This window comes from Anolis sagrei, chromosome 11 (assembly GCF_037176765.1).
Source record: "Anolis sagrei isolate rAnoSag1 chromosome 11, rAnoSag1.mat, whole genome shotgun sequence".
NCBI lineage: Eukaryota > Metazoa > Chordata > Lepidosauria > Squamata > Dactyloidae > Anolis > Anolis sagrei.
The window spans coordinates 30,821,265-30,842,638 of NC_090031.1; the positions used below are offsets into that span (position 1 = coordinate 30,821,265).

A 21,374-nucleotide genomic window follows, 5' to 3' on the forward strand; every position below is an offset into this window, starting at 1 on the left:
CTCCAGTTGTCTGCAAGAGGTTTACATACAATTTTCTCTTGACAAACAGTCTGGAACCAAATTTTTAGAAAACCTCTATGTGTTTATAAAGTTGTTAAACTCTGGATCAACTTCAGGGGACGCTCATTGGGGAAGAGGGGTGTTGTTATTTTCCAGAAATCGGGATTACTGGAAATATTTGTCTTTGAAAGGCAGGAAGAAATCTAAACAGTCAAAATGGGCAAAAAGGGAGAGGAAGGAAGGAAAGGAAAAATCCTCAGTGGGAAAGAAAACCAAAGGAAAATAGATGAGAGGAGAGATTTCTTTCCAAACTTGGTCCAAAAGAAGATATTTTATTTATTTGTTATTTATTTATTTACTGAATTTATATCCCGAAGGGGACTCAGAGCAGCTTACTATCTATCTATCTATCTATCTATCTATCTATCTATCTATCTATCTATCTATCTATCTATCTACCTATCTACCTATCTACCCATCTATCTATTAATAATAATATTATATATATATATATATAGATATATAGTAAGCTGTGTGTGTGTGTATGTAGTAGTAGTAGTAGTAGTAGTAGTAGTAGTAGTATTATATTGTATTACATATTCACACAATTAGGCCCGAAGGGTGCATCTACACTGTGGAATTAATGCAGTGTGGCACCACTTTAGCTTTCACTGCTGAATGCTATGGAGTCATCGAAACTGTAGTTTTCCAAGGTCTTAAGCCATTGAACATAACCTGTAAGAAAGAGACATGAGGAGTGTCTGGATACAGAACTAAGAGCCTTGAAGTTGTATTGATTCCTTTGTTTATTTCATGTTGTCTGCCCAGCAACTCCCAGAGACAGGCAATTGGAAAAAACAACAACAACTTGGCAATAAAAATTAGAAATGAGTTTAATTAAACACATCAAACAGCATAAAATCACTTGAAAAACATCCTAAAGTTACAAAAAGGTGGAGTTTGATCTTCACTGTCCACAAATCTCTTATGCCAGGAATGGCAGCCTCCCTCTCTTGTAGTTCACTCCATTCTGAAATGACAGATTGATACATGCATAAATAAATGAAGATAGATCAGGCACAGACAGATTAAAATAAATTAATAGATAGATTATATATATATATATATATATATATATATATATATATATATATTAACATAGATTAATAGATAGATAAATGATCGATTAAAACAGATAGGTAGACAGATAGATTAATAGATAGGTGATAAATTAAAATAGATAGATGATAGATTAATAAATAGACAACAGATCAAAACAGATTAATAGATAGATAGATGATACGTTAAAATAGATAGATGGGGATTAATAGATAGATTGATGATAGATTAAAATAGATTAGATAGATTAAGATAGATAGATGATACATTAAAATAGATTAATAGATACATTGATATATGATAGATTTCGATAGATGACAGATTACATAGATTAATAGATAGATGATAGATTAAGATAGATAGATAGATAGATAGATAGATAGATAGATAGATGATAGATTTAGATAGATAGATGATACATTAAATAGATGAATAGATAGATTGTTAGATGATAGAGTTAGATAGATAGATGACAGATTACATAGATTAATAGATATATAGATTTAAGATTAAAATAGATTAATAGATGGATTAATGGATGAATAGATAGATTGATAGATGATTGATAGATAGATAGATGATACATTAAATGGATTAATAGATAGATGATAGATTAAATAGATTAATAGATGGAGAGATGATACATTAAATTAGATAGATTGATAGATGATAGATTTAGATAGATGACAAATTACATAGATAATAGATGATAGATGAAAATAGATTAATAGATAGATAGATAGATAGATAGATAGAAAGATGATACATTAAAATGGATAAATAGATTGATGGATGATAGATAAATAGATGACAGATTACATAGATTAATAGATATATAGATGATAGATAGATAGATAGATGATACATTAAATGGATTAATAGATAGATCATAGATTACATAGATTAATAGATGGATAGATGATACATTAATATAGATTGATTGATAGATTTAGATAAATAGATAGATACAAAAAATTAATAAATAGATCATACATTCAATTAGATTAATAGATAGATGATAGATTAAGAGATGGATGATACATCAAAATAGATTAAAATATATTAATAGAAAGATCATAGATAATAGATTAATAGAGAGATAAAGATGAATTAATAGATTGACAGATGATAGCAGATCCATTAAAATAGACTAATAGATCATAGATTAAAATAGATAGATCACAATAAATAGATTAGGTTAGATATCTGATAGATAGCTAGATAGTACTAGAGAAATAAATGAGAGAGAGAGAATTATATTGATTTGTGTCCCACTTGATCTCTCTAAAAAAAGACCCAACATGTCTAACAAAACTAAAAACAATACAATATACAGCTTGCAACCTAGGTACACACACACACACACATGAGAGAGAATGGATAGATCTATATATTGATTGACTGATTGATTGATTGATTGATTGATTGATTGATTGATTGATTGATACCAGGAGCCAATAATGTCCTGTTGGCGCTTCCAGCCAAATACTAAACTTCCTCGGTGAGATCCGCCCCACGTTTTGAACCGGTTTCGTCCCGCTTTTGTTTCTCTTCTTCCACTATTGAAGGGCAAGCATACCCTCTAGCTCCCCACACAAGTCTTTCCGAAATTGAATTGAGTTGCGACCCGACAATTCGGTTATATGGCTGTGTCGCATTTATGCTGTTCCACAACTCCACACCTTTTCCTTTCCATTATTATTATTATTATTATTATTATTATTATTATTATTATCGAGCCCTCTTCTCCTGAGCCCCCAAAACGGTCTTCCGATGTCATACGAGCAATCTAGTTACATAACGCGTTACTCGTTACTGCTGAGAACTAACCGGAACTCGTTGCTAATCGATCCCGTTTCTAAACAGACCCCCTCCCTTTTGTCAAAGTAGTTCCGCCTCAAGGAATGTAACGTCTTAGGAGTAACGCGGCCAAGGAACTTAGCACTGCGTTCCTCAAGGCTGTCAGTCTGGAAGCATTAATTTGAAAGGAGGGTTTTCTTATTGGGAGCAAAAACCCCCCAAGTAATGTGTTTGTAAGGCTTTCCTGGGGGTTTTTTGGGGGGTATTTTTTAACCAAGCTGTTTGTGTCCCTCTGGAAGACAGATAGGAGATCAATACAGACTCTTATGTAGTATTAATAACTTTTATTTATGTATTTATTTATTAATAATGAAACAAAAGCATTTCACTATGATTATTATTATTATTATTATTGCTAATAATGATTTGAAGGTGTTTTGATCTAATATTTTTGAATAGATAGGTTTTTTAATGGTTTTGTTTTGTTTTTAGTTATTTACTTTAATTATCTTGTACACTTCTTGGAAACCTGTTGCTATTGTTGCTATTATTATTATTATTAGTAGTAGTAGTAGTATTAGGATTATTAGGATTATTTGAAGGTGTTTTAATCTTACACACACATATATATATATTTATATGTGTTAGATATATTTATAGACTAGCATATATATGTATGCTATATATATAAAGCATATATATAATATACATATAATAGTATATATAAGGAATTATTTGAAGGTATTTTAATCTAACATTATAAATGTGTGTGTTAGATAGACTAGCATATATATGCTATATATAAATATATGCCACATATGTATTCTATATATACATATATGCTATATATGTGTGTGTTAGATATATTTATAGACTAGCATATATATGTATGTTATATATAAAGCATATATATAATATAAATATAATAGTATGTATAAGGTATTATTTGTAGGTGTTTTAATCTAACATTATATGTGTGTGTTAGATATATTTATTGACTAGTATATATGTGCTATATATAAATATATGCCACATATACTATATATGTATGCTATATATATGTGAGATATATTTATAGACTAGCCTAGATATGCTATATATAAATATATGCCACATATATATGCTATATATACATATATGCTATATATGTGTTAGATATATTTATAGACTAGCATATATATGTATGTTATATATATAAAGCAAATATATAATGTAAATATAATAGTATATATAAGGAATTATTTGTAGGTGTTTTAATCTAACATTATATATGTGTGTTAGATATATTTATTGACTAGTATATATATGCTATATATAGATATATGCCACATATAATATATATGTATGCTATACATGTGTGTGTTAGATATATTTATAGACTAGCATATATATGCTATATATAAATATATGCCACATAATATATTCTGTATATACATATACGTTATATATGTGTGTTAGATATATTTATAGACTAGCATATATATACTATATGTACATATAGCATATACATAGTATGATTTGAAGGTGTTTTAATCTAAAAGCATATATAATATTGTGAGATATATATATATATACACCTTCAAATCATTCCACACACACACACACACACACATATATATATATATATATATATATATATATATATGGAATGATTTGAAGGTGTTTTAATCTAACGTGTATAGATATATTTATAGACTAGCATATATATGCAATATATAAATATATGCCACATAATATATTCTATATATACATATATGCTATATATGTGTCAGATATATTTATAGACTAGCATATACTAGCATATAGTCTATAAATATATCTTACACATATATAGCATATATGTATATATAGAATATATTATGTGGCATATATTTATATATAGCATATATATGCTATATGTACATATAGCATATATATAGTATGATTTGAAGGTGTTTTAATCTAAAAGCATATATTTATATATATTTATATATTTATGCTATGGGTGTGTGTGCTATATATAAAGCATATATTATTATTATATAAGGTATGATTTGAAAGTGTTTTAATCTAACGTGTATATATATGTTAGATATATGTATAGACTAGCATATGCTATATATAAATATGCTATATGTGTATGCTATATATAAATCATATTATTATATATAAGGTATGATTTGAAAGTGTTTTAATCTAACGTATATATATGTGTGTGTGTTAGATATATGTATAGACTAGCATATGCTATATATAAATATGCTATATGTGTATGCTATATAAAAATCATATTATTATTATATATAAGGTATGATTTGAAGGTGTTTTCATCTATGTTAGATATATGTATAGACTAGCATATATATATAATGTGTGTGTGCTATATATATATAGCATAATGTATATATACACACACACATGGAATGATTTGAATGGTTTTCTCTTTTTTAGGAATTGAATTTGACTATGCTGGACCCTTCTTGAAGACCTCAGGAGAGGCAGGTAAGAAATGTTATTCTATTATTATTATTATTGTTGTTGTTGTTGTTGTTATTTCTGGAACTATTTCCTATTAGCAGGCCATTTGGAGTCCTTTGAATGCTGGCCACCCAGGCATAATTGCCCTTAAAGGACCCCTTCCTCCCCCTTGCGTTAATTTTATGGGATGCCTTTGAACTCTGGGCTGAGAGTTTCCCCCCCTGAAAAATTAAGGACATCCGGGAAAGAGGCTCTTGCTTCAAAAGCATCAATGTAGACCTTTCTCGACACGATCCGAATCGATTCGGAGCCGGATTTCTGATCCATTGAAGGCAAAGAGCCAGAGGTCCCATGAAAAGAGAGGAGAAAATTTTGGGAAAAGTGTGTGTTTTGGGGGGAGGAAAGAAAGGGAAGGTCTGGAGAATTGAAGAGGACAAGGTGGGGGGGTGTCTAATTATTATTGAATTAGTATTATAGGACTGCGAGAAGATCCAACCAGTCCATCCTCCAGGAAATAGAGCCCGACTGCTCACTGGAGGAAAAGATACTAGAGACAAAGTGGAAGTCCTTTGAATGCCACATCATGAGGAGACAGGAAAGCCTAGAGAAGACAATGATGCTGGGGAAAGTGGAAGGCAAAAGGAAGAGGGGCCGACCAAGGGCAAGATGGATGGATGGCACCCTTGAAGTGACTGGACTGACCTTGAGGGAGCTGGGGGTGGTGCCGGCCGACAGGGAGCTCTGGCGTAGGCTGGTCCATGAGGTCACGAAGAGTCGGAGACGACTGAACGAATGAACAACAACAACATTATATTATAATAATATAATATAATATAATATAATATAATATAATATAATATAATATAATATAATATAATATAATATAATATAATATAATATAATAATTATTATATTATATATAATAATATATAATATTATTATATTATATTATTACATTATTATATTATATATAATATAATATAATATAATAAATATAATATAATATAATATAATAATTATTATATTATATATAATAATATATAATATTATATTATATTATTGCATTATTATATTATATATAATATAATATAACATAACATAATATAATATAATATAATAATTATTATATTATATATAATAATATATAATATTATTATATTATATTATATTATTATATTATATTATTATATTATATTATTATATTATATTATATTATATTATATTATATTATTGCATTATTATATTATATTATATTATATTATATTATATTATATTATATTATATTATATTATATTATATTATATTATTAGAGGTCTTAATTTGGTAGCAATTTCTTGGAAAGAGTGGCAAACTTTGGTGGATTATTATTATTATTATTATCATTATTAATCCGGATTCATCCCTGAGGGATCAAAATCCCAGAAGTGGGCTCCAGAAGTCTTTCCACTTTAAATTGAGCCATTGCAAGAAGGAATTATGGTAGATAGAAATATGGACGCCTAAGTCATCAACCTATATCAATAATAATAATAATAATAATAATAATAATAATAATGAGTCTCCTTCGGGGTGAGAAGGACGGCATATAAATGTCATTAATAATAATATTAATAATAATAATAATAATAATAATAATAATAATGGTAGTGCAGTGGAATATATAAATACAGTAAAACACATAACTATTGTAAACATTTATTTATATATATATTTATATATATATATAACACATATATATTACATTTTAATATAATATATAATATTATATTATATAGAATAATATATTAATATTATATTATTTATTATAATATAATGTATAATACAATATATATTATATTATTAGCATAGCACAATATTAGTATTATAGATTATAATATTGGACTGTACTACTACACTGCAATATTATTAGTAACATTACACGTGATATATAATATACCTTGTAATATATAGCATACATGTGATATATAATATATAATATATTAATATTATATATATATATATATAATATTAATGCAGTACAATGTAAACACATAACTATTGTAAACATATATATATATATATATATATATATATATATATAACACATATATATTACATTTTAATATAATATATAATATTAATATTATATTATATATAATAATATATTAATATTATATTATATATTATAATATAATGTATAAAACAATATATATTATATTATTAGCATAGCACAATATTAGTATTATAGATTATAATATTGGACTGTACTACTACACTGCAATATTATTAGTAACATTACACGTAATATATGTAATATACCTTGTAATATATATATTAATATTATATATATGTGTGTATATATAATATTAATGCAATACAATGTAATAATCTATGATAACATGGTAATATAAGAATGCTAAAATATTAAGTCTAATACTACTGATGATCTATATAAATAAAAATGTAATGTTTGTTTGTGGGATGAACAGAACTCAAAAACCACTGGGTGAATTGACACCAAATTTGGACACAAGACACCTCTCAGGCCAATGAGAGACCATCACTCATAAAAATATTGAAAAACAAAAATACATTACCACACATGCACAAAACCACATATATATGCAAACACATATATACACACACAAAACATATATACACAGACTGGGCCACAGCAACGTGTGGCAAGGAATAGTTAGTATATAATAAGATATAATGCTAGACTCTTTTATTATTTTCTATTTGTATATATTTGAGTTGTGATGTTTTTGAATGTGAGTCTCACTAGGGAGAGGAAATGGCAGGCATCCTCCCACCCTGGACATTATTCCACAGGTGTCTGTGTATGTATATATATATATATAATATATATATACACACACACACACACACACACACACACATACACACACACACACACTCCACTTGCCTAGTTTCCAACAGGCCTCACAACCTCTGAGGATGCCTGCCATAGATGTGGGCGAAACGTCAGGAGAGAATGCTTCTGGAACATGCAATCCTATAATAGCAATGCTTGTGGAAAGGCCCCAACGCTGATGTAATTCCTCCCTTGGACCCAAAGAGTTGTGGTGGTGGTCCCTATGGCAACTGGATGGGGTCTCCCCTTCTCTACCCCTCTATCCCCACCCCTCCCCTCCTTTGGTGCTCCGTTCTGGGTCCAATTTGCCCTTGCTTTCCTATGGTTTCCTGCTCCGTCGAGGGGAAGAAGGTTGGGGGGTGTTTCCTGGTGAGAAGCCTGCCCGTCGCCCTCCATTCGGCTAAGTGGGGCCGACAGGCTACCAGCAGCCCCGCTGGCCGGGGTCAGGGGGAGGCAGGCGGGGAGGGGGCGCCTCTCCCCGAAAGAGGGGCTGGGGAGGGGTCTCCCCATGACGAGGGGGCAGCCTGAAGGACTTTGACAGCTCCGGAGCGGCCTGGCGCCAAGGACGGAGTCGTGGCGAGGCTAAAAATAGGCCGGGAGGGGAGGGGAGGGATGGGGAAGGGGGGGGGTCCGGGGCAGAGAGGGAGGGAGGGGCCGAAACCCCCCCACCCAAAAGAGAGAGAAAGGAAGAGAGGAGAGAGACAAGGCGCTTTTCTCTCCCTCTCCAAAGAAGGGCGCTTTGACGTCAAGCTTGACGCAGCCCTCTTTCAAAGCCGCTTTCTTTCCTCAGTCTTCCTTCCTTCCTTCTTTTCTTCCTTCCTTCCTCCTTTCCCTTTTCCAAACCCTCTTCCCTGTCTTCCCCTCCCTCGGAGTTATCCGGAGTTGTGCCCCCCACACAATCCCTTTCCTGACACACCTACAGAAGAATCAGGATTCCCTTCTTTCCCTTTCTTTCTTTCTTTCTTTCTTTCTCTCCTTTTCCCTTTCTTTCTTTCTCTTCTTCTACTTTTCTTTATTTCTCTCCTTCTTTCTTTCCTTCTCTTTCTTTCTTTCTCTCATTCTCTCTTTCTTTCTTTCAATCCTTCTCTCTTTCTTTCTCTCCTCCCTTTCTTTCTTTCTTTCTCTCCTTCTCTCTTTCTTTCCTTCCTTCTTTCTTTCTTTATCTCTTTCTTTCTCTCCTTCTCCCCTTTTTTCTTTCTTTCTCTCATTCTTTCTTTCTTTCTTCTCTCCTCCCTTTCTTTATTTCTTTTTTTCCTTCTCCCTTTCTTTCTTTTTTCTTTCTTTCTTTCTTTCTTTCTCTCCATCTCCCTTTCTTTCTTTCCTTCCTTTCATTTTTCTTTCTCTCCTTCTCTCTTTCTTTCTCTCTCTCTCTTCTTTCTTTCTTTCTTTCTTTCTTTCTCTCCTCTTTATTTCTTTCTCTCATTCTCCCTTTCTTTCTTTCTTTCTCTCCCTCTCCCTTTCTTTTCCAAACCTCCTTCTCTCACCCCTTCGCTTTCTTCATCGCTCCCAACTTCCCCGGAATTCCCTTCCACACAACCTTGCCAGATTATCTTTCCTTCTTTCTTTTCCTTTCCTTCACCCAATCCTCCTTCCTTCTATCCTTCATTTCCCCCTTTCTCTTCCTCCTTTTCCATAGGGTTTGGAGGAAGGAAGGAAGGTTGGAATGAGAAAAGGAAAAGAAAGAAGGAAAGATAATCTGGCGAGGTTGTGTGGAAGGGAATTCCTCCTTTCTTCCATCATTCCTTTCCTCCTTTGCCTTCCTTCTTTTCCAAAAGGGTTTGGGAAAGGGGGGAGGAAGGAAGGAAGGAAGGAAGGAAGGAGGATTGGAAGGAGGATTGGAAGGAGGAAAGGAAAGAAGGACATTCTTTTGCGAGGTTGCAAGGAAGGGAATTCCGGCTAAATTCGGAGCGATGAAGAAGGCGGTTTGGGAAAGAAGGAAGGGAAAGGGAGAAAGGGGGAAGGAAAGAAGAAAGGAAGGCAAGAAAGAAAGAAGGAGGATTGGGTGGAGGAAAGGAAAGAAAGACATATTCTTTTGCGAGTTTGTAAGGAAGGGAATTCCGGGTAAGTTCGGAGGTTTGGGAAAGAAGGGAAAGCAAGGGAGGAAGGGGGAGGGAAGTCAGAAAGAAGGACATTCTCTTGCATTGCCTTCCTAATACAACCTCGCAACAGAATGTCCTTTCCTTTCCTTTCCTCCACCCAATCTCCTCCCTTCCTTCCTTCCTTCTTTCCTTCCTTCCCCTTTCTCCCCTTCCCAAATCTCCTTCCTTCTCCTTCATTGCTCCGAACTTAGTCCCTTCCTTACAACCTAGCCAAAGAGTATGTCCTTCTTTCCTTTCTTCCACCCAATCCTCCTTCCTTCCTTCCTTCTTTCTTTCTTTCTTTCTTTCCTTCCTTCCTTCTTCCTTTCTTCCTTTCCCTTCTTTTCCAAACCCCCTTCATCGCTCCGAATTTAGCCGGAATTCCCTTCCTTACCACCTCGAGGAAGGAGGATTGGACGAAGGGAAGGAAAGGAAAAAATGTCCTTCTTTCCTTTCCTTCGCCCAATCCTCCTTCCTTCCTTCCTTCCTTCCTTCCTTCTCCTTTCCTTCCCTCTTTCTCCCTTTCCCAAAGCCCTTCTCTTTCATCGCTCCGAACTTAGCCAGAACTTCCTTCCCGACAACCTCGCGAAATAGTATTTCCTCTCTTTCCTTTCCTCCATCCAATCCTCCTTCCTTCCTTCTTTCTCTCCCTCCCTCCCCGTTTCCTTTTCCTTTCTTCTTTTCCACACCCCTAGCCGGAATGGCCTTCCTTCAACACTCGCCAAAGAGTATTTCTCCTTCTTTCTTTTTCTCCACCCAACCCACCTTCCCTCCTTCTTTCCTTCCTTCTCCTTCTTTTCCCAACCCTCTTCTCTCTCTTCCCTCCGCCTAAACTTCTCCGAAGTTATCCTACATTCTTCCCTAACACAGCCGAATCATAGCAGTGCCTCCCTCCCTCCCTCTTTCCTTCCTTCCTTCTTCCTTTCCTTCTTTTTCAAAACTTCCTTCCCTTCGCCTAAAGCTCTCTGAACTTATCCGACATTGTTCCATAACACAGCCGAATCATAACAATGCCTTCTTTCTTTCTTTTTCTTCCTTCCTCCCCTCCTTCTTTCTTTCCTTCTTCTCCAAACCCTCTTCTCTCTCTTCCCTTCAAACCTCTCCGAACTTATCCTACAGTCTTCCCTAACAGCCCAGTCACAACAAGGCCTTCTTTCTTGCCTTCCTTCCTTCCATTCCTTCCACTCTCCCCTTTCTTTCTTTCTCTTTCTTTCTCCCCTTCCCCTCCCTTCCTCCCCTCTTTCCTTCCTTCCTTCCCTTGCCTGCCTCCTTCCTTCCTTTCTCCCTTCCCTTCCCTCCCTTCTTTCTTCCCGTCTTTCCTCCCTTCCTTCTTCCCTTCCCTTCCTCCTTCCTTCCTTCCTTTCCCTCCTTCCTCTTTCTTTCTTTCCTTCCTCCCTCCCTTCCCTTCCTTCCTTCCGGAATCCTTCCTCCCTCCTTCCCTTCCCATCCCCTCCATCCTTCCTTCCTCTTTCCTTCCTCCCTCCCTCCCATCCTTCCTTTCTTCCTTCCCGAATCCTCCCTTCTTCCTTCCTCTTTCTTTCCTTCCTCTCTTCCTCCCTCCCTCCCCTTCCCTCCCCTTCTTCCCTTCCTTCCTTCCTTCCGGAATCCTTCCTACCTCCCTCCTTCCCTTCCCTTTCCCTCCCTCCATCCTTCCTCTTTCTTTCCTTCCTCCCTCATTTCCTCCCTCCCTTCCCATCCTTTCTTTCTCTTTCTGTCCTTCCTTCCTTCCGGAATCCTTCCTCCCTCCTTCCCTTCCCTTCCATCCTTCCTTTCTTCCTCTTTCTTTCCTCCCCCCCCCTCCTTCCCTCCCTCCTCTTCCCTTTCTTTCTTTCCTCCTTCCTTTCTTTTCTTTCTTTCCCTCTTTCCCCACCTTCTCCTCTCCCGCCTGCGCTCCTCCGATCCTCACCTGAATGGCCTTCCTTTCTCCAACTATTCCTTCCCTCTCCGTCCCCTTCCAAAGATCTTTTCCTCCCATTCAGACACACACACACACACACACCCTCCGCTCCAAAGCAAGAAACCTGGAGGCAATTTGGGGGGCTGGGGAAGGGGCGGCGAGGCATCTCTCCAGTGACCCCCAACTTGGGCTCGGGAAGCCGAAGAGGATTTCCCCCCTCTCCCATTTCCCTATTTCTGTTTATCTGTGTATTGTATCTCTCTTCTAGCCCGCCTGTCTCGGGGAGAGTCCAGTAAAAGTCCATTATCAATAATAATAATAATAATAATAATAATAATAATAATAATAATAATAGCAGCCTTTGGGGAGGAAAACTAAGATCCCGAGTGTGCCATTAATTATCCTCCTCCTCATGATTGGATCCCAGTTGACCACCCCAAAACAAACTTTCTGAAACGCAATGAACTTTGGATTGCTGAGAGTTTTCCGGGCTGTATGGAAACAGCCTGGAAAACTCACAGCAACCTAGTGATTCCGGCCATGAAAGCCTTCGACAACACATTGAACTTTTTCTTCAGCTTTGCTTGGTTTCCAAAGCTTTTCCAGCAGCCTTGGGCCAATGTGGAATAAAGCAGTGTATAATACTAATAATACGAATAATACGAATAATAATAATAATAATAATAATAATAATAATAATAATATGCTAATAATATTATTCCAGATTGTTGTTGTTGTCAACAATAATTAAGTGTCTAACAGGAACAAGAATATTTCCATACATTAGAAACGTGCATGCATCTGCCCACCTTCTCTGGGAATAATTTTCAATATATATGTGTATGTGTGTGTGTGTATGTGTGAATATGTGAATATGTGGGTATATGTGTGTGTGTGTGTGTGTGTGTCTATAGTTTGAACTTGATGGCTATCTTTGAACTCTCTCCTTTAAAAAGAAATCAAATTCAATTAAATAGGGATTTCAGCCGGACTCCCCATAAGAAGTTGGAACATATCAATCAATCAGTTTGTCTATCTTATCTATTTATTTATTTATCTATCTATCTATCTATCTATCTATCTATCTCTCTATCTATGGACATATCTATCTATCAGTCTATCTATCTATCTGTCTATTATCTATCTATCTATTTATCTATGTATTTATTTATCTCTATATATCTCTATATCTCTCTCTATCTATATATTTATCTATCTATCTATCTATCTCTATCTATTTATCTCTGTCTCTCTATCTCTCTATCTATTTATCTATGTATCTGTCTATCTGTCTATCTCTCTATGAATCTATCTATCTCTCTATCTATTTATTTATCTATATGTATTTATCTCTCTATCTCTCTATCTATTTATCTATGTAATTATCTATCTATTTATGTATTCATCCCTCTCTCTCTCTATGTATTTATCTATCTATATATTTATCTATGCATTTATCTCTCTCTCTCTATCTCTCTCTATCTACATATCTATCTATCTATGAATCTCTCTCTCTATGTATTTACCTATCTATCTATATGTTTATCTATGCATTTATCTATCTATCTCTCTATCTCTATCTCTCTGTCTCTCTATCTCTCTTTCTATCTCTCAGATATGTAGATAGATAGATAGAGACAGAGAGATAGAGAGATAAATAAATGCATCTATCTATCTCTCTATGAATCTATTTATCTATCTCTCTATCTATCTATTTATCTACATATCTATCTATCTATCTCTCTATGAATCTCTCTCTCTCTATTTATCTATGTATTTCTCTCTCTCTCTCTCTCTCTCTCTCTATATATATATACTTATCTATTTCTCTATATATCTATTTATCTATGTATTCATATCTCTCTCTATCTATCTATCTATCACTCTCTCTCTCTATCTATCTATCTATCTATCTATCTATCTATCTATCTATCTATCTATCTATCTATCTATCTATCTATCTCTGTCTCTCTCTGAGTCCTTGAGGAGATCCCCACCCTTGAAGTCTGCCAGAGGGGAAGAGGGAGGGGAAATGGCGAGGAAATTATGAGATCAAACCCCACTTGGGAAGCGGAAAGGGGAGGGGGCTCTTCCAGCTTGTGGCTGGATTAAGGAGCAGCTTAATATCGAAAATCGCTGGAAACTGGACTTTGTGTATCAAGGAGAGAGAGAGAGAGAGAGACATCCAAGATGTCGCCATACATTTTGCCCTACTGCCCTAATAACCATCCTCGACCTGAGGCTGAAACAATATTCACCAGGCTAAGGCAACAAGGACAGCAAGAATAAGAATAATAGCAACCTCAACCCCTGAAACATACAGCCCAAAACAAAAATACAGCAAAATCTGGAGAATTTTCGTCTGTTTATATAGCACGAGCTTGACCTCTGCGAAAGCAAATTTATTACAAAAATTGGAAAACACTGAGCAAAAAAGTGGGTTTTCTTTGCCCAAAATGGACCTTTGGAAAGAGGGAAAGGAAGCCTTGGGAATGATTGACAACGAGGTCCTTCATAAACCGAGTTTCTCTCTGCTTTTTTAAACCCGAAACGCAAACAGATCCGTATCGGGGGTTTGGAGACAGGTGGATTCGCCTTTCAGCCCGGCTGAGCATCTCTCTCGGTTGCTGGGTTCATCAAAGCTGAATTCCCCACCCAAAAATAATTACCTAAATTGGAAATCAAAACTGAACTCGACTGGGGTCCCTTTCTACCTCCTGGGCCGCCTTTACCTGGAAAGGGAAGCCACCCGAATCCCCTCCCAATGGCATATTTCCCCCATGTCATCGTGTTTCCACTCTCTTCTGCCCTCCTCCTCTGGGGACCCAATTCCCTTGTTTGTGGGCGACCCCATTGCTTACAGAGAAAAGGGAGCGACTCTTAAACAAGCCAGAAACCTGGCCCCGAAAGTCCTTTGAAAGATCTGTTTTCCAAAAAATATAAAGGGGGGGGGGGGGAGAGGTAAAATCCTGCATTGTCTGAATGACAAAATGGAGCCGACTTTGTTTCCTCCCCCCCCCCCCCCCGTCCGACCTTGCAGGGCGGTTGTTGGGAGCCTTGAGGGTAATGTTAAGGACATTAAGGACGTTTCCCTCTGTAATGTTTCCCCTTTTAAATTGAGGACTTTAGAAAGGACACCCTTCTACCTCATATCTATCTACACTGCCTTTCTGTCTATCGTTTATCTTTTTATCTACTATCTATCTGTTTGATATCTATCTTATCAATCTATCTGAGAGCTGTTCAGAAGTGGAACTCCCTGCTCCGGGGTGAGGTAGAGGCTCCTTCTCTGAAGGCTTTGAAACAGAGACTGGATGGCCATCAGTCGGGGTCCTTTGAATGCAATTTTCCTGCTTCTTGGCAGAGGGTTGGACTGGATGACCCAGCAGGACTCTTCCAACTCAATCAATCAGTTTGCTATCTATCTATCTATCTATCTATCTATCTATCTATCTATCTATCTATCTACAGGAGCTATCTGTTGTCTGTCTATATCTCTAATCTATCTATTGTGAGCTATCCTATCAATCAATCTATCTATCTATATCTATCTGATGTCTGTCTGTCTATCTATCTGTCTAATCTATTTGTTAACTATCCTAGCTAGCTATGTCTGCCTAGCTCTCTAATCTGTTTTTCAACTATCATATCTATCTATCTATCTATCTATCTATCTATCTATCTATCTATCTATCTATCTATTTATCTATCTATCTCTGTTATTTATCTATCCATCTCTCTAATCTAGCTATTAGTAAACTATCCTATCCTATCCTATCTATCTATTGACTGTCTGTCTATCTCTCTCATCTATTTGTTAACTTATCTATCTGTCTGTCTATCTGTCTATCTATCTACAGGATCTATCGGTCTGTTGTCTTTCTATCTTGGTAATCTATTAGTTAACTGTCCTATCTATCTATCTATCTATCTATCTATCTATCTATCTATCTATCTATCTATCTATCTTCTGTCTGTCTCACTAATCGATTTGTTAACTATCCTATCTATCTATCTATCTATCTATCTATCATCTATCTATCTATCTATCTATCTATCTATCTATCTATCTATCTATCTACAGGATCTATCTGTTATCTATTTAGCTCTCTAATCTGACTATTTGTTCACTATCCTAGCTATCTATGTATCTTTCAACAGAATCTATCTGTCTATCTCACTAATATTTCTATTTGTTAACTATCTAATCTATCTGTGTATGGATCTGTTGTCTATCTTTCTCTCTATTTGTTAGCTATCTAATCTATCTATCTGCTGTCTATCTCTCTAATCTATCTATTTGTTAACTATCTAATCTATCTATCTAATCTATCTATCTATTTGATGTCTGTCTATCTATCTATCTGTCCATGCATCCATCGGAGGCCTTGTGTAGTTTTCTTAAAATATACACTTTGTAAAACCCGCCATTCAAATTCATATCTAGAGCAAGCGACCCTTTTCCCAGGCCCAGAGGGAAGTTTCTCTCTCTCTCTCTCTCTCTCTCAATTCCTGAGCAACATTGCCCCTGGGTCACACTCTCTCAGCCTCAGAGGGAGCCCAAGCTGGCCCTGGTAGTTAACTGATTGGAGGCAGCCACCTAGGGGGTTTCTTTGGCCAGTGCAAAGCCCAACCCAGCTAGGGCAGCTCTGTGGGTGCCCTTGAGTCAGTTGTGGGGTGAGTGTCCCTTTCCTGGCCTGTTTTGGCCATATACTTTCCCCAAACCCACCTAGACACCCCTCCCTGCCTTTGGGAGGTCTACAAATCCCTTTGCTGGTTTTGGAAGGGAATTGGGAGGCTTGAAGAGGGGAGAAAGGTGGTCCCTCTCCTTCTTGTCACTGTTGAACCCCTGGCGCCAAGGGGCACTTGACTCTGTCTCCCCCCACCCCAGAGAAACACCACACACCCAGAAAGACAAAAGCAGGCAGATCTCCTCTTGGCAATGTTTGCTCTCTCTTGAAGGGGGAAGACTGGGGGGGGGGGGGGTAGTAGAGAAGGGCCAGAGATGGTCCTCTCTCCTGTCCTCCCCCCCCCCAAATAATCCCTGGGCAAACAAACTCCCCTTTCCCCCAGCATCCCTTGGCTCAGGCCTCTGGCTTTTCTCTCTTTCTAGGCCCATTTTTCCAAAATGAAAAGAGGAGAGCCTCAAGTCCCTGGGTGCCCACCCTTTTACATGGGTAAAGAAGAAGGCATAGAATGGGATACCACATTTAGGTTGGGTTGGGGGCAGAATCGAAGGGCTACGGCCTTCCTCTGAGGCTGAGAGAGTGTGACTTAGAAACCAGTGGGTTTCCAGGGAGAAACTGGGATTCGGTTTAGAGTCCAATAACCCAACTACTACACTATGGTGGCCTTCATATGGATAATATGCCTAATATCATACCTTGGTGAAATAGATCTCTTATTAGATCTATTAGATCTAATTAATCCCAATAATTAATTAATTAATTAATAATTCTATTAATTCTATTAATTTTTGTTAGATCTATTAGATCTAATTAATTCTAATAATTCTATTAATTCTAATAGAGATCTCTATTAGATCTCTTATTCCTCTCCTCTCTAGATATCTCTCTCTCTCTCTCTATATATATATATATATATAGAGAGAGAGAGAGAGAGAGATCTATATATACACATACCAGATATATACACACACATATAGATAGATATATTTATTTATGCACACACAGAGAGAAAAATTATACTTATATATACAGAGAGAGATATCTATAGATACACATACACACATATATCCTCCTTTTCTATATATAGACTATATACATATATATAACATACCAGATACACACACACACATATATATAGAGTGATATATTTATTTATGCATACACAGAGAGAAAATTTATACTTACTCATATATATAGAGAGAGTGATATCTATAGATACACATACACACATATATATATATATACTCCTTTTCTATATATAGACTATATACATACATATATATAACATACCAGATACACACACATATATATAGATAGAGTGATATATTTATTTATGCATACACAGAGAGAAAATATTATACATACACACATATATATAGAGAGAGATATCTATAGATACACATACACACATATATATCCTCTTTTTCTATATATAGACTATATACATATATATATTCACATACATATATAGATATATAGACAGACATTCACACATATAGGGAGAGAGAAATGTCTATATTTATACACAAACACAGATATCTATATATACATATACACAGATATATATCCCCTTCTCTCTCTCTCTCTCTATATATATATATATATACACACATACACATATATCCCTCTTCTCTCAATAGATAGACAATATATATACAGTATATACATGCATATATATATAGATATATATATTCACACATATATATAGAGACATTTATATATTTATATACATACAGAGATATCTATATATACACATACACACATATATATCCCCTTCTGTCTCTCTCTCTCTATATATATATGTGTGTGTGTATATATACATATATATATCCCCCTTCTCTATAGAAGGACAATATATATATACATGCACATATACACATACATATATCCAGATACACTCACAAATATACATATATTTACAAATATATACATATATACGGATATACATGAGGTATAAGGAGACATTAATTCTCTACTCTATATCTTATGTGTATGTGTATAATATGCAACATATATAAGGCACAAGAAAAAATGTGTCCTGTATATATACTCTGTATATTATGCATATGACTAATAGGTAACATATAGGTGTATACTGTATGTGTATAATATGCATAGAATATTATATGTCTGTGTGTGTTTCCATTATATACACACTATTATATTTATATCCCTCTTTACTTATTACTATTATTATTAATATGTTTTTATGATCATGCCTGAGGAAAATATTAATAGACGTGTACAATGTACATATAGAATATGCCTCAGATGCATTTTTATGGCCATGCCAGGAGGAAATGTATACCATATGCATATAATGTACATAAAGTGACATGCATTACATGCCTGGGTGTGTGCCAATATGCATAGGGAAAATAAATAATAGATAGAGATGGATATAATACATATCATGAGCATATGAAACCTGTACATTATCCTGCAAAACTTCTATATTATGGAAGGCAAAGAAGGACTTTCTGTGATGTGTGTTACACACAGCTCACAACAACTTAATTACACACATCACCAATGCCTGCCTATCAGTATCTGTCATCACTCTATCTATAATAGATAAATAAAAGCCCCTTCTGCAATGCCACACACAATCCGGATTATCTTCTTTGAACCGGATTAGACTCAGTGTAGACTCAGATAATCCGGTTCAGTTTGGGAAGTTTAAGAAACTTTTCTCATGATGTTTATAATAGAAATTAGAAAATGACTATTGTAACCCAGCAACAAAAATCATAGTGATACATAGTGTTGTTTGTTGTTGTTTTTGTTGTTGCAAAATTATAACCTAGGTACAAAAATCATAGTGATACATGTTGCTGTTGTTGTGGTTGTGGTTTCCCCTTGATTTCCTTCTGCTTGGAGGGCCTCCCTCTCTCCCAAACGGTCCCACTCCCACCCCGAAGCAAAGTAGCAATTGAGGAAGGGAACACGCGGGTTGGGCGCGTCCACACGTGCCAGGTAACGCGTGTCAGTGCCCCCGACTTACCCGCGGCGCCTGGGCTGCTCGGTTTGGGTCCGGCTCGGAGCTCGGGTGGTGGGGCTCCACCAAAGCGCCTCTTAAAGCGGCGATGTCGCCCAGACTGCCCCTTTAAATCATGCACATCCATTCCCCTTTAATTCTGCTTCTCGGGGTCCCATTTCCCCCCCGGCTTGGGGGCAAAGAAGGGGTCCGGACCCTCCTGAAGGCGCTTTCTAAGGCCGAGGCTTGTTTGGGGTCGCTTTGTGGACCCCACTCCTTTGGAAAGAGTCTTACTGAGAGTTTTCCGGGCTGTTTTCCGTCTCTTTGCTCCCTCTCTCTCTTTTCCTGGATCTCAATGGGAAAAGGGGGGGGGGCACTGCATTTGGGGTGGGATTCGGAGCAGGATTCGGATTGGAAGAAAGGAAACGGGAGGAAGAGAAGCCCCGGCTTGACTCCTTTCTTCTCTGCCTCCCCCTTTCTTCCCTTTTGGACCCCTCCAAAGTGAATAGTTTTCCCCGAATCCAAAGTGTTTTTCTTCCCCCTCTCCATAAAACACGCTTCCACTGAGTTGACTCGCGTGTCAACAACTGAATTGGGAAGCCCTCTCCTCACTCTTAGAGTTTTCTCCTTCTTCTGACCCTGAGCAATGTGAGGCTCGGATCCAGACACGTGTCAAGGGTTGGGGAAAACTCCCATCGGCTCTATCTCCCATCCTCCCTGTGCCCCTCGTCCCATCATTGAGTCCCCTCGCAAATGGCTTTTCTACCCAGGTGGGAAGAATCCACGGGAACGTTCGCACGTGCCCAGAAGACCCGTGTCTCCAGGTGGGACGGGCCTCCCCTCGGGGACCCATAGAAATGGACAAGGCGGAGGTTCAACTGTCTCTGGCAAGGGGTCTTACTCGGAAGGCACTTTCTTAAATGTGGTTATGGGCCCAGTTTACATCCTGAGAGAGGAGAGAAAGAAGGTGAGAGGGAGAGAGGAGGAGAAAGAGAAGAAGAGAAGAGGGGCAAAGAAAGAAAAAGAAAGGGGAGAGAAGGAGAAAGCAAAAGAGAGAGAGGAGAGAAGGGGAGAGAAGAAAAGCAGAGAGAGAAATAAAGAGGAGAGAGGAGTAAAGAAAGAGGGAGAAGGCGAATGGGGACAGGAAGAAAGAGAAGCAGAGAAAGAAATAGAGGGGGAGAAAGAAAGGAAGAGGAGTAGAGAAAGAGAAGGAAAGGCTAAGGAGAGAAAGAGGGAAAGAGGAGAGAGGAAGAAAGAGAAGGAGAGAAAGAAAAGAGGGGCAAAGAAAGAAGTAGCGATAGAGAGAAAAAAGGGAGAGAAGAGAAAGAGAGCAATAGGGGGGAGAAAGGGAAAGAGAAGGAGAGAGGAGTAGTGAAAGAGAGAGACAAGAGAAAGAAATAAGGGCAAAGAAAGAACAGAGGAGGAGAGAAAGAGGGAAGAGAAGGAGAGAAAGAAATAGAGGGAGAGGGAGAGGGAGGAATAAAGCCAAGTCGAGAGAGGA

General features: G+C 36.6%; 1 long non-coding RNA gene across 1 annotated transcript; it reads right to left on the reverse strand.

Moving 5' to 3' along the window:
• Positions 1–788: 788 nt before the first annotated feature.
• On the reverse strand, positions 789–21,148 carry LOC137097674 (uncharacterized). The gene is made up of 2 exons (XR_010910351.1): positions 19,901–21,148; positions 789–1,030 (listed from the first exon to the last, which is right to left on the reverse strand). It is a non-coding gene; the product is annotated as an uncharacterized lncRNA (long non-coding RNA).
• Between the last annotated feature and the right edge of the window lie 226 nt (positions 21,149–21,374).